The sequence below is a fragment of the Mus caroli genome, unplaced genomic scaffold (assembly GCF_978045245.1).
Source record: "Mus caroli unplaced genomic scaffold, Mus_caroli_1 scaffold_1, whole genome shotgun sequence".
In the NCBI taxonomy this organism is placed as follows: Eukaryota; Metazoa; Chordata; class Mammalia; order Rodentia; family Muridae; genus Mus; species Mus caroli.
In genome coordinates, this window is record NW_028227256.1 from 79,325,849 (window position 1) to 79,338,164 (window position 12,316).

The window sequence follows — 12,316 nt, forward strand, 5'->3', positions numbered from 1 at the left end:
CCTACAAATGTGACGTTGCTCCCAGTGTTTGAAGCCATTCTACTCTAGCCATGGGCGGTTCTAGTTTTCCGCCTCTTTTCCTAAGCCAGGAACCCCCTCAGCCTCCCGCTCTCCAGCACTGCAGGTTGTTCGCAGTGAGACGCAGCAGTAAAGGTGCTGGGCATGCTCAATCCACTAGACTGCCTGGCCTGGAGTAGGGGAGGAGCGGACGGGTAAAGGGGGCTGCGCGCCTCAGCATAATGCGGCGAGAGAGGCGGGGTGAGGTTCCTGGGGCAGCCTGCTGATTGGTGGAGTTGCCTGTCTTTCCTATCTTGCACAGATGCGGTAAAGGGGAGAGAGGGTGAGGGTACAGATGTAGGCACTGGCACCATTCAGATGCTTTCGGTACTTGAATTGGGGTATCCCGCATCTGTAGGTGCCACCTCCTCTCAAACGATCAGGAACCTCCGGTTTCTCTTTTCACCTCCTTTATCATGCAGTTTCTCCTAAACCTGGTTAATGGATTATGCGGTACACATTGAATTGATAGCCTTCATTTTTCCCCTCTGACAGCTTGGTGATGCGGGCACATGTGCCCACTACAGGAAGGCTATAAATAGCAAGTAATTTGGAAAAGGTACGGAGGCTGCAATAGCAAGAAGAGGACTCTAAAGATTTGAAATGCTTTAGGGGGTGGGAGGATACCAACTAGAGAAGTCTGAAGTTAGTGTAGCAGAATAACGGGGGTGGGGGGGGGGGTGGGGATAAACAGCTAGTCTAGTCTAGCAACTGCTTAATCTAGATTAGTCCAAAGGGAGGGGACCTCGCAGTATGTAGGAAAGCACTTCAAATCCAGACTTTAACTTTTAAAATTACTTCCTTCCTGACCTCTGTCACCGACCAAGAACAAACAAAAAAGAGAGAGGAGAAAGAGGAGGTACCTTTATGGGGGAAACAGTATTTTCTTGAAGGAGGAGACAACATAAAAAGCAATTTAATTTGGAAGATTTTTATAAGTCATCTTCACAGAACATTAGGGTGTTTATGATATAAAAGTAATGTTATTATGACTGAAGAAGTAGACCATCTGCTCTGAGGTGCCCAAGGCCCTGGATTGGATCCCCAGTTATGTACACAGACACACAGACACACAGAACCAGATCATTGTAACAAATTGCTCACTAATCAGTGAAGTTTAACACACTCACACATACCCTCACACACACAACTCGCTCGAGTTTCATTACAAATCTTAAAGGTAGCTAATGTTCAAACTGTACTACAGTAAGTTCAGTTCTTTGTACTTTTTTTTTTTAATTGATGGCTTGAGATAACTCTAGGAATACAAATTCACATTTGATTCACATAAATATACAGAAGAGAAAGGTAGGCTTTTGTGGAACTCAGGTGAAGTAGTGTTGAGCAGATACGTGTATTATCCTGTCACCTTATGCTAAATTAGTCTTCTGTATTGTAATGAAAATTTACACCCAAGAGAAAATTCACAGAACAGGCAAGCTACCAATTACCAAATAAGTTGCTCAATGCTGCCATCTCTAGGACAGCTAGAAACCACTTGCGCAATGAATAAAGGAATGCTGACTGCATTTTAAAACATTGACTAGAAACGCTGCCAAAACTAAATTGACAGTTGATGTCTTCAATACAGTCATGATTGTGAGAATTAAAAATTTACATGTCTTCGGTGCATATTTGATTAACATATTTACAATTACTGTTAAAAATAGGAAAATGGCCTGTGTATGATGTTACCAAGAAAATCATAGAAAAATGTCAGTTATTAGCTACATATATGATATACATATATTGATATATATATATGTATGTATCAGTAGACATGTTCCATGTTCCTTAATACAAATAGGTCATCACTACAGAAACCACTGGAAACTCAGTTAATTGTGGCAATTTGGAACAATGCTTAAAGGAAAATGAAAACTCATGGATTTTTTTTTTTTAGTTGAAGGATTACATTATTTTACTATATCTGCATAGTTGCAGATATTTGAAAGCCTCCTCTGCAAAGCCACCAAACCATATGAGATACATTCTTGCAGTTTTGGGATCAACAATACAAAATAACTGAATCTGCTAGATTGAGGCTTCTCCCATCCCAGGAATTTTTTTAAAAAATAAAGGTCCTGCTTGAGCAGGTTCCCGTAGGTAGGCGAGAGGTCTCTGTAGTTACCACGTTCTCAGTGCTGCTGATTCCACAGGGTCCTATTTCTGATGATGGATTGAAAGGCGCAATAGTGAGATGCTATGAGATGCAAGCAGAGTATTCACTTCACAGCTCTATGCAAGCTTAAAGAGAACAAGGGCAATAAACATTCTACTTAACTGAGCTCTCACTGTTTGGGGACTTCTCTATTCAATCACTGGTATCAAGTGTGGAGAGCTATTCTTTCCAAGATGTAATTAAAATATTGCAGATTTCTGAGCTCCTCCCAGCCCCAAACCAACTTGTAGTTAAAAAAAAAAATACCCTCATCTAAAGCAATATGAAGAGACTCCTACTTATGCAGAATTTTAAGCAATATTGGCTTACACACAAAGGCGAAATTTTTAATTAGCTGCTACCGAATTACAGGAACATACAGCTTACCTAATAAAGGTCTCTATCTCTGGGTTCACTACAGCTGGGTGGAGCAGGCAATGACCCACGCTTGGGTGCATCTCATAGCAGCTTTGAGAAAAATCAATTACTGGCAATCAGCTGGTGAGAATCCATCTCTGCTCTCGGTCTGGATTTCACTCTGTATCCGGGGGAATTCATGGAGGGTAAATGCATAGAGTGCTAACCCAGGATTTCAGAAATATATTAATCCCTTCAAAAATGTCAAAACTTTCATCATTTGGTTTCTATAAAAGCAGGAAATAAGCAAATGGATGAAATTGGGGAGAGGGAAAGTAAAAACTCAATGCCATGATTTAATTCTTCCATTTCAGGAATTGTACTGGTTGATGCTGGTTTTCGGAGGGAAGATCAAGCATGGCATATTTCTAAATAATCTTTATTTTCTTTTTCATTTTAATTTTCTTTGCATCTTTCTAGAACTGTATGTGAATGTATACATAAGCATGGGTGCCTTAGTGCATAGAGATACCTATGGAGGTCAGAAATGGGCATTAGAACTCAGGAGCTGAAGATATAGATGGTTGTGAGCCACCATGTAGGTGCCTAAAACTGAACCCACGTCCTCTGTATGAGTAGCAAATGCTCTTAACCACTGAGCCCTCTCTCTACCCTTTCTGTGCATCTTTACTTTAACTATGATATTTTAATTTCTTTTCAGTTGTCTTCAGTAGAAATGGAGAGACTGTCATTCAGTCCTCTAGCTTATACAAGGCCACTCCTTTGGCTTTGCGGTTGGGAACCAGAACTCAGGACTGGACATTGAATCCAGAGTCTCCTGTCTGGGTTCTCAGCCCTCTTGTAGCTCATTTTGAAACAGAGACTTACTCCGGTGCTCTGCTGACCTTGAACTCATTGTAGTCCAGACTTCAGGTTTGCAATCTGCCTCAGTCTCCCAAGTATCTGGGATTACCAGCAGGGGCAGAGAATGAAGCCAGCTCCACTCAGTATCTTATTTTTGTTGTTGTTATTGTTGTTGTTCTGCTATAGTGTACTCAGTCTAAAATTTGATACCCAAACTGCCTTTCAAATAGTTGGTTGAATTTTATAGATGTGCTGTCTCCTCTGCAGGTAGGGTCTAGACACACGGCACCCCATACAGCATCTTAAACTCACCTCCACACCCTTGCTTCTCCTCAAACTCTCTCCTTAACTCTAAAGCTAGCAAGTGTGTCTTCTCTCTTCTTTGATATTAAAAAAAATCAAAGTTGACTCCTCAAAATTTCTCAAATTGGGGTTAATCACTAACTAAAGGCTCAGAGATATTAGCTTCTTTGGTTTAGGCAGGAAAGAGCTTCTCTGAACTTCAGGTATTGTAATTATGTGGCTGTGTGCGGTAATGTGCAGTGTAACTCCAGGCAGAGTCTCTGACATCAGAATCACCTAGAGAGTCACTGAAGTCAAATTTTCTCCAGCCCACATCACCTTCCTAAAGTCCTCCATGAGTTCATGGAGACTTGTTTCATATTCCACTTCCATTATTAGGGGATGAAGGGATGCTGAGACGTGAAAACCAACAGAGAGTTAGCCTATGTTTAAAACCATATACACGGGGACATATAAGATCCATGCAAGTTAGATCTTCAGGAACGGTTACAAGTCTACTTCAGTGACCTTAAACTTTTTTGCCATCAATTTCTGAATATAAAAAACTCTGGATGCTCAGCTGTGTGGGGGTCATCTGCATCAGCCTCTCACCATTCAAGGCTCAGGAAGCCTCTAGGAAGAGGGGGCAGAAAGAATGTAAGAGCAGGCAGTGAGAAAGGAAGTGCACACATGAATTCAGAGCAACTTTGGTTACCAGCATAAAATCAAGCCAGTTGACACTTTAGCACAGAGTGGACCAGGTCTCATCACCTCCCACTCCTAGCTGAAGAGCTACCTGTGGCAGTAAATGAGTACTGAGAAAAAGAGAATCACCTTCTTTTGGGGGGCGTGGTCTCTGGAAGCCACATACCTACATATATAAGAGCTGCACTGACTGGAACCAAGAGTTACTCACTGCAAGAAATAAGAATAGAATGTAGACATGAAGCTTGGAGGAGAAGGAGCTAGAAGGCAAAGGGGAGATAAAGGAAGTAGTGGAGATTGGATATAGTCATTATACATTATATAAACAAGTGGGAATTCCAAAAAAAAAAAACAGAACATTTTAAAAAATTTTACTATAAATCACAGAAAAATACGTATTAAACACATTGTTATAATAAATAAATGTGAGAATAAGGATTTTTATTCATGTACCTGAAGAGGACTTTTTCCTCAACTGAAAGCATGTATCAAATTTTTTGTTTCTGGGTTAAACTGACTTTTAGAAAATATAACAAGGAGATAGGAATGGATCGATTCGCATTCTTCTACATGATAACAACCAGTTGTGCCAGCACCATTTGTTGAAAATGCTGTCTTTCTTTCACTGGATGGTTTTAGCTCCCTTGTCGAAGATCAAGTGACCATAGGAGTGTGGGTTCATTTCGAGGTTTTCAATTCTATTCCATTGGTCTATTTGTCTGTCATTATACCAGCACCATTCAGTTTTTATCACAATTGCTCTGTAGTAAAGCTTTAGGTCAGGCATGGTGATTCCACCAGAGGTTCTTTTATCCCTGAGGAGAGTTTTTGCTATACTAGGTTTTTTGTTATTCCAGATGAATTTGCAGATTGCTCTTTCTAATTCGTTGAAGAATTGAGTTGGAATTTTGATGGGGATTGCATTGAATCTGTAGATTGCTTTTGGCAAGATAGCCATTTTTACAATGTTGATCCTGCCAATCCATGAGTATGGGAGATGTTTCCATCTTCTGAGATCTTCTTTAATTTCTTTCTTCAGAGACTTGAAGTTTTTATTATACAGATCTTTCACTTCCTTAGAGTCATGCCAAGATATTTTATATTATTTGTGACTATTGAGAAGGGTATTGTTTCCCTAATTTCTTTCTCAGCCTGTTTGTCCTTTGTGTAGAGAAAGGCCATTGACTTGTTTGAGTTTATATCCAGCTACTTCACCGAAGCTGTTTATAAGGTTTAGGAGTTCTCTGGTGGAATTTTTAGGGTCACTTATATATATTATCATATCATCTGCAAAAAGTGATATTTTGACTTCATCTTTTCCAATTTGTATCCCCTTGATCTCCTTTTGTTGTCAAATTGCTCTGGCTAGGACTTCAAGTACTATGTTGAATAGGTAGGGAGAAAGCCTTGTCTAGTCCCTGATTTTAGTGGGATTGCTTCAAGCTTCTCACCATTTACTTTGATGTTGGCTACTGGTTTGCGGTAGATTGCTTTTATTATGTTTAGGTATGGGCTTTGAATTCCTGATCTTTCTAAGACTTTTATCATGAATGCGTGTTGGATCTTGTCGAATGCTTTTTCTGCATCTAACGAGATGATCATGTGGTTTTTGTCTTTGAGTTTGTTTATATACTGGATTACGTTGATGGATTTCCGTATATTAAACCATCCCTGCATCCCTGGAATAAAACCTACTTGGTCAGGATGGATGATTGCTTTAATGTGTTCTTGCATTCGGTTAGCGAGAATTTTATTGAGGATTATTGCATAAGGGAAATTGGTCTGAAGTTCTCGATCTTTGTTGGATCTTTCTGTGGTTTAGGTATCAGAGTAATTGTGGCTTCATAGAATGAGTTCGGTAGAGTTCCTTCTACTTCTATTTTGTGGAATAGTTTGTGAAGAACTGGGATTAGATCTTCTTTGAAGGTCTGATAGAGCTCTGCACTAAACCCATCTGGTCCTGGGCTTTTTTTGGTTGGGAGACTATTAATGACTGCTTCTATTTCTTTGGGGGATATAGGGCTGTTTATATCATTAACCTGATCTTGATTCAACTTTGGTACCTGGTATCTGTCTAGAAACTTGTCCATTTCATCCAGGTTCTCCAGTTTTGTTGAGTATAGCCTTTTTAGAAGGATCTGATGGTGTTTTGGATTTCTTCAGGATCTGTTGTTATGTCTCCCTTTTCATTTCTGATTTTGTTAATTAGAATGCTTTCCCTGTGCCCTCTAGTGAGTCTGGCTAAGGGTTTGTCTATCTTGTTGATTTTCTCAAAGAACCAGCACCTCCTTTGGTTGATTCTTTGAATAGTTCTTCTTGTTTCCACTTGGTTGATTTCGCTCCTGAGTTTGATTATTTCCTGCCTTCTACTCCTCTTGGGTGAATTTGCTTCCTTTTGTTCTAGGGCTTTTAGGTGTGTTGTCAAGCTGCTAATGTGTGTTCTCTCTAGTTTCTTTTTGGAGGCACTCAGAGCTATGAGTTTTCCTCTTAGAAATGCTTTCATTGTGTCCCATAAGTTTGGGCTTCATTTTCCTTAAACTCCAAAAAGTCCTTAATTTCTTTCTTTATTCCTTCCTTGACCAAGGTATCATTGAGAAGAGTGTTGTTCAGTTTCCACGTGAATGTTGGCTTTCTATTATTTATTTTGTTATTGAAGATCAGCCTTAGTCCATGGTGATCTGATAGGATGCATGGGACAATTTCAATATTTTTGTGTCTGTTGAGGCTTGTTTTGTGACCAATTATGTGGTCAATTTTGGAGAAGGTACCATGAGATGCTGAGAAGAAGGTATATCCTTTTGTTTTAGGATAAAATGTTCTGTAGATATCTGTTAGATCCATCTGTTTCATAACTTCTGTTAGTTTCACTGTGTCCCTGTTTAGTTTCTGTTTCCATGATCTGTCTATTGATGAAAGTGGTGTGTTGAAGTCTCCCACTATTATTGTGTGAGGTGCAATGTGTGCTTTGAGCTTAACTAAAGTTTCTTTAATGAATGTGGCTGCCCTTGTATTTGGAGCATAGATATTTCAAAGAATGAATTTATGAAATTCCTAGCCAAATGGATGGACCTGGAGGGCATCATCCTGAGTGAGGTAACCCAATCACAAAGGAACTCACACAATATGTACTCACTGATAAGTGGATATTAGCCCAAAACTTAGGGATACCCAAGTATAAGATACAATTTGCTAAACGCATGAAACTCAAGAAGAATGAAGACCAAAGTGTAGACACTGTGCCCCTCCTTAGAATTGGGAACAAAACACCCATGGAAGGAGTTACAGAGACAAAGTTTGGAGCTGTGACAAAAGGATGGACCATCTAGAGACTGCCATATTCAGGGATCCACCCCATAATCAGCTTCCAAGCCCTGACACCATTGCATACACTAGCAAGATTTTGCTGAAAGGACCCTGATAGAGCTGTCTCTTGTGAGACTATGGCGGGGCCTAGCAAACACAGAAGTGGATGCTCACAGTCAGCTATTGGATGGATCACAGGGCTCCCAATGGAGGAGCTAGAGAAAGTACCCAAGGAGTTAAAGGGATATGCAACCCTATAGGGGGAACAACATGATGAACTAACCAGTACCCCGGAGCTCTTGTCTCTAGCTGCATATGTATCAAAAGATGGCCTAGTTGGCCATCACTGGAAAGAGAGGCCCATTGGACACACAAACTTTATATGCCCCAGTACAGGGGAACGTGGCCAAAAAAATGGGAATGGGTGGGTAGGGAAGTGGGGGGGGGAGGGTATGGGGGACTTTTGGGATAGCATTGGAAATGTAATTGAGGAAAATACGTAATAAAAAAAAAATAAAAGTTAAAAAAAAAAGAAAAGAAAATATAACAAAAGAACCATTTTTTTTCTGTGCTTTTGGAGTGTGTGGGTCAGGAATTCAGACAGCTCTGCATGGGGATAACTGTTTTCTGCTTCATGAAATCTAGAAGTCTGATCTGAGCGAGTTCAAATGACTTGCTTGAATGGTTGAAGTCTGGGACCTTTTAAAAGTTCTTCATACATGTGTCTGCTACCTGGGCTTGGGTGACTAAGATTACTCAAGCTGAGTACTTTCATTGGAGATGCCTCAGGCCCTTCACAGTATAGGAACTGGATCCTCAAGGAGGTATCTCAAAGGGAGCTTTTAGAAAGTGGATTTTGCAATAGAACCAAGCAGAAGTTGTGCCACTTTTAGGAGACCACTCACAGGTCACAGGGCTTCATAGCCACTGCACACATGCACCCTATTAGTTCAAAAGAATCAGTCCCAAGCAGAGTAAAGCGAAAGGAACCTAGGTCATAGTTTTGATGGGACAAGTGTTAAACAATTTGTAGCCACTTTCTAAAGCTATTACAGATTGAAGGTTTGCTGGGCAGTGGTGGCGCACGCCTTTAATCCCAGCACTTGGGAGGCAGAGGCAGGCGGATTTCTGAGTTTGAGGCCAGCCTGGTGTAAAGAGTGAGTACCAGGACAGCCAGGGCTACACAGAGAAACCCTGTCTCGAAAAACCAGGTTATGGGGAGAGAGAAAAGGAGGAGGTGAGGAGGTGGAGGAGGATGAGAAGTTCCAAGTTGAGGTAATGAGAACCAATTTACACAGGAGACTGAAGTTAAAAAGATGAATATGGACTTAAGATCATTAAGTCTTTTAATTTTTTCCAGGTCAACTATGGCATATTTATTAGTAAGTGAGAGGATTTAAAAATTTCAAACAAACAAACAAACAAACAAACAAAAACAAAACAAAAAAGAAACTCTTTTTCTCTCGACAACCTCTCCACTTTCTGCTTTTTGATTTATTTTGTTTCTTTTACGTCTCATTAAAGGACTCTGAGAAGGAACCCAAGTTGTTCAGGACCGTGGACAGCATCAAGGGGGGCCCCACCAAATACCTAAGTACTGTGGGTGGGAGATAGGATTATTCTAGAAGTGTCCCCTAAAGTGAAGTGATAGAGAGAGAAAAACGATGGATTTCTAACTTCCTGAAGTTTGGAGAGAATGATTTCTTTAGATGTCTGGTCAATGCTTTCTGACTTCTCCTATGAGAGCTGGAGATGGTGGTGACAGACACCTGCAACCTCAGCAAGTGGCAAGAAGATCACACAGGAGGTCAAGGCCCTCTCTGGCCTACATAGTGCACTCCAGGACACCCTTGTCTCCAAATAAACCATAATTTCTCTACTGAATTCCATCCAATAACAGGCAGGAGGACACTGAGTAGTCACAAGTGGCCAGCTGAAAATATGCAATATTTGGAGTTTGCAATTTATAATTTGGTACAGTTCATGCAAAGCTTCACAATTTTAAGAGCAGTGGGAGACACAAGCCCACAATAAAAAAGATTTGAGTCATATAGAGATAGCATCCTTGAGACTGACGACAATAAGGCATACATATAAGACAGTTCAGGTATCCAGAACTGTCCATCCTCCCTTTGGTAATCATCCTCCCCATTCTGCACACATTTAAATTTTCCTTAAAATTTAGTTGTTTGTTTGCAAGTGCATGCATGTGTAGGTCTGAAGGATCTAGATAAATCACTACTAATTCAAGAGTAAAAGATAAAGAAGATGAGTAAAACCTGGAGCTTTCTAGAACCATGGGGAAACTGGCTAAGAAAACCTATGGATTTCTTACGGATTTATATGAAACAGAAATAACTTTCCACATTCTCTATGGTGTAGCAACTATATAAACTATATCCTCCCCTTCAGAGGACAGTTGAAGAAGATCTATGCAAATTTCCAAAGCATATTTTATTTGTCCCAGAAATTCTATTGTGAGGAGAGAAAAAATAACTATACAGTGAATATAGAAAGGGTATATTCAAATGCTATTTGGTCAAAAAAAAATGACTGGAAACAATATACCTGAACAGAACTTGCTAAAGAATGTATGCTACATGTCTTTAGTGAAATAGAATACAGCCATTAAAAATAGTGTTGTCGATATGTAGGTGCTGGTACTGCACAAAACCCAGACAGAACAAAGGCAGGGTGCAGACCTGTGTTGCAGACACTCCTGTTTATGCTTTTCATAAATATACATGATGTTTGTATATATGTAAAGGCACTACAGAGGAGCAACCAAGAATTCTTAGGAGCCATTTTTCTCTCAGATCACATTTGTAAACTACTATTTGGGTTAAATTGCTTTATGTATGTAAACAAAACACAAAGCAATATGTGGTTGGAGAGATGGGCCAGTGGTTAAGAGATGGATCACTAAAGCGGTCTACAACCCTATAGGTGGAACAACAATATGAACTAATCAGTACCCCCAGAGCTCATGTCTCTAGCTGCATATGTAGCAAAAGATGGCCTACTCGGCCATCATTGGGAAGAGAGGCCCCTTGATCTTGCAAACTTTATATGCCCCAGTACAGGGGAATGCCAGGGCCAAGAAGTGGGAGTGGGTGGGTAGTGGAGCAGGGCATGGGGAAGGTATAGGGGACTTTTGGGATAGCATTTGAAATGTAAATGAAGAAAATATCTATTAAAAAGGTTTTAAAACGAGAGATGGATCACTAGATGCTCTTCTAGAAGACATGGCTTTGGTTTCCAGCACCCACATAACTCACAGCCTTCTGTTGCTCCAATTCCAGGAGATCTGATGTCTCTGCGGTTTCCATGAACATCAGACATGTGCCTGGTGCACAGACATGCAGGCAAAATACCTATACACATAAAAATTTACAATTAAACATTAAAACAAATAAAACAAGGTTCTTAAGCTAGTATAATGAGAGAACAGAGCAACAAAAATCTCCAAGGTGTGTGCCTATTTTGCTGAAGAATTTCTGTGTGGCTGAAGTGTTAAACCCTGCATACATGTTATCTAATTCTGTTTTCACAGTAGACCTATGAGAGAATTATACTCAAACTGCAAAATGGACCACTGAAAAGAAAGGACACTGTGATTCGGAACTCGGCCTCCAAAGACCTTCACTTTAACCATTTGTCCCGTTCACGCCTCAGTTGAACTGACTTTGCTGGTCTATGCCTAAGAAAGAATTTCCATGGATAGAATACCAAATTTCCTTGCCATTCATTGATAACATCCAAGAAAGGATTCTCTGGGACTGGCAAGATGACTCAGCAGGTACAGGCACTTGCTGCCAAGACTGATAACCTGAGTTCAAGTCCCAGTCCCTGCATGATGGAAGAATGAACAGAGACGCAAATTGTCCTCTGAATTCTTCATGCTCACTGTGGGATATATGTGCATCCCCCTACCAGCCACAAATAAATATATGTAGTTTTTAAGGGTTATCTTAATGCACAGAGGATAAACACTCCCTTCTGTGCCTGGTACTTAGATTTGGTATGTTGCTTTGTTTAAATAGACAAGGGAAACCACACGTCATAAGAACCATCCGTGGGCCATGTAACGATGGTTTTTCTTCGCAGTAGTGGGAGTCGTTGAATCAGGATAAGGGCACACTCGAGATCATTCCCATTAGATAAACAGCTCTTGTAGCTTTAGAAGATTGTTTAGAGAAAAGGAGACAGGAGGAAGAGGGATTTAACACATATAGACTTCTCTTTTGCCACGAGCCAATTCATAGACTAGCTATTAGCTCAGACTTTAGATCTGGCAGCCTAGACTCAGCTGGCTCTGCCTAACACCTTCCTTGTAAATACAGGCAACTTACTTATCCTCCTGTCTGTCCTGAGTATCAATAATCAGAAAATAATAGTATCTTGTTAAAGTACAGTAAGCTTTTATTTATTTACTTACTTATTTATTTGGTTGCTCTGTATGTGCACTATGTACATCCAGTGCCAGAATGGGGCACTGAAGGCTATAGAGTTGATCTTATATAAATAGGAGTAGGAAAGTCAAGAAAAAACCCTAAGCTTTTCATGTTGTTGAGGTTTCATTCTCTT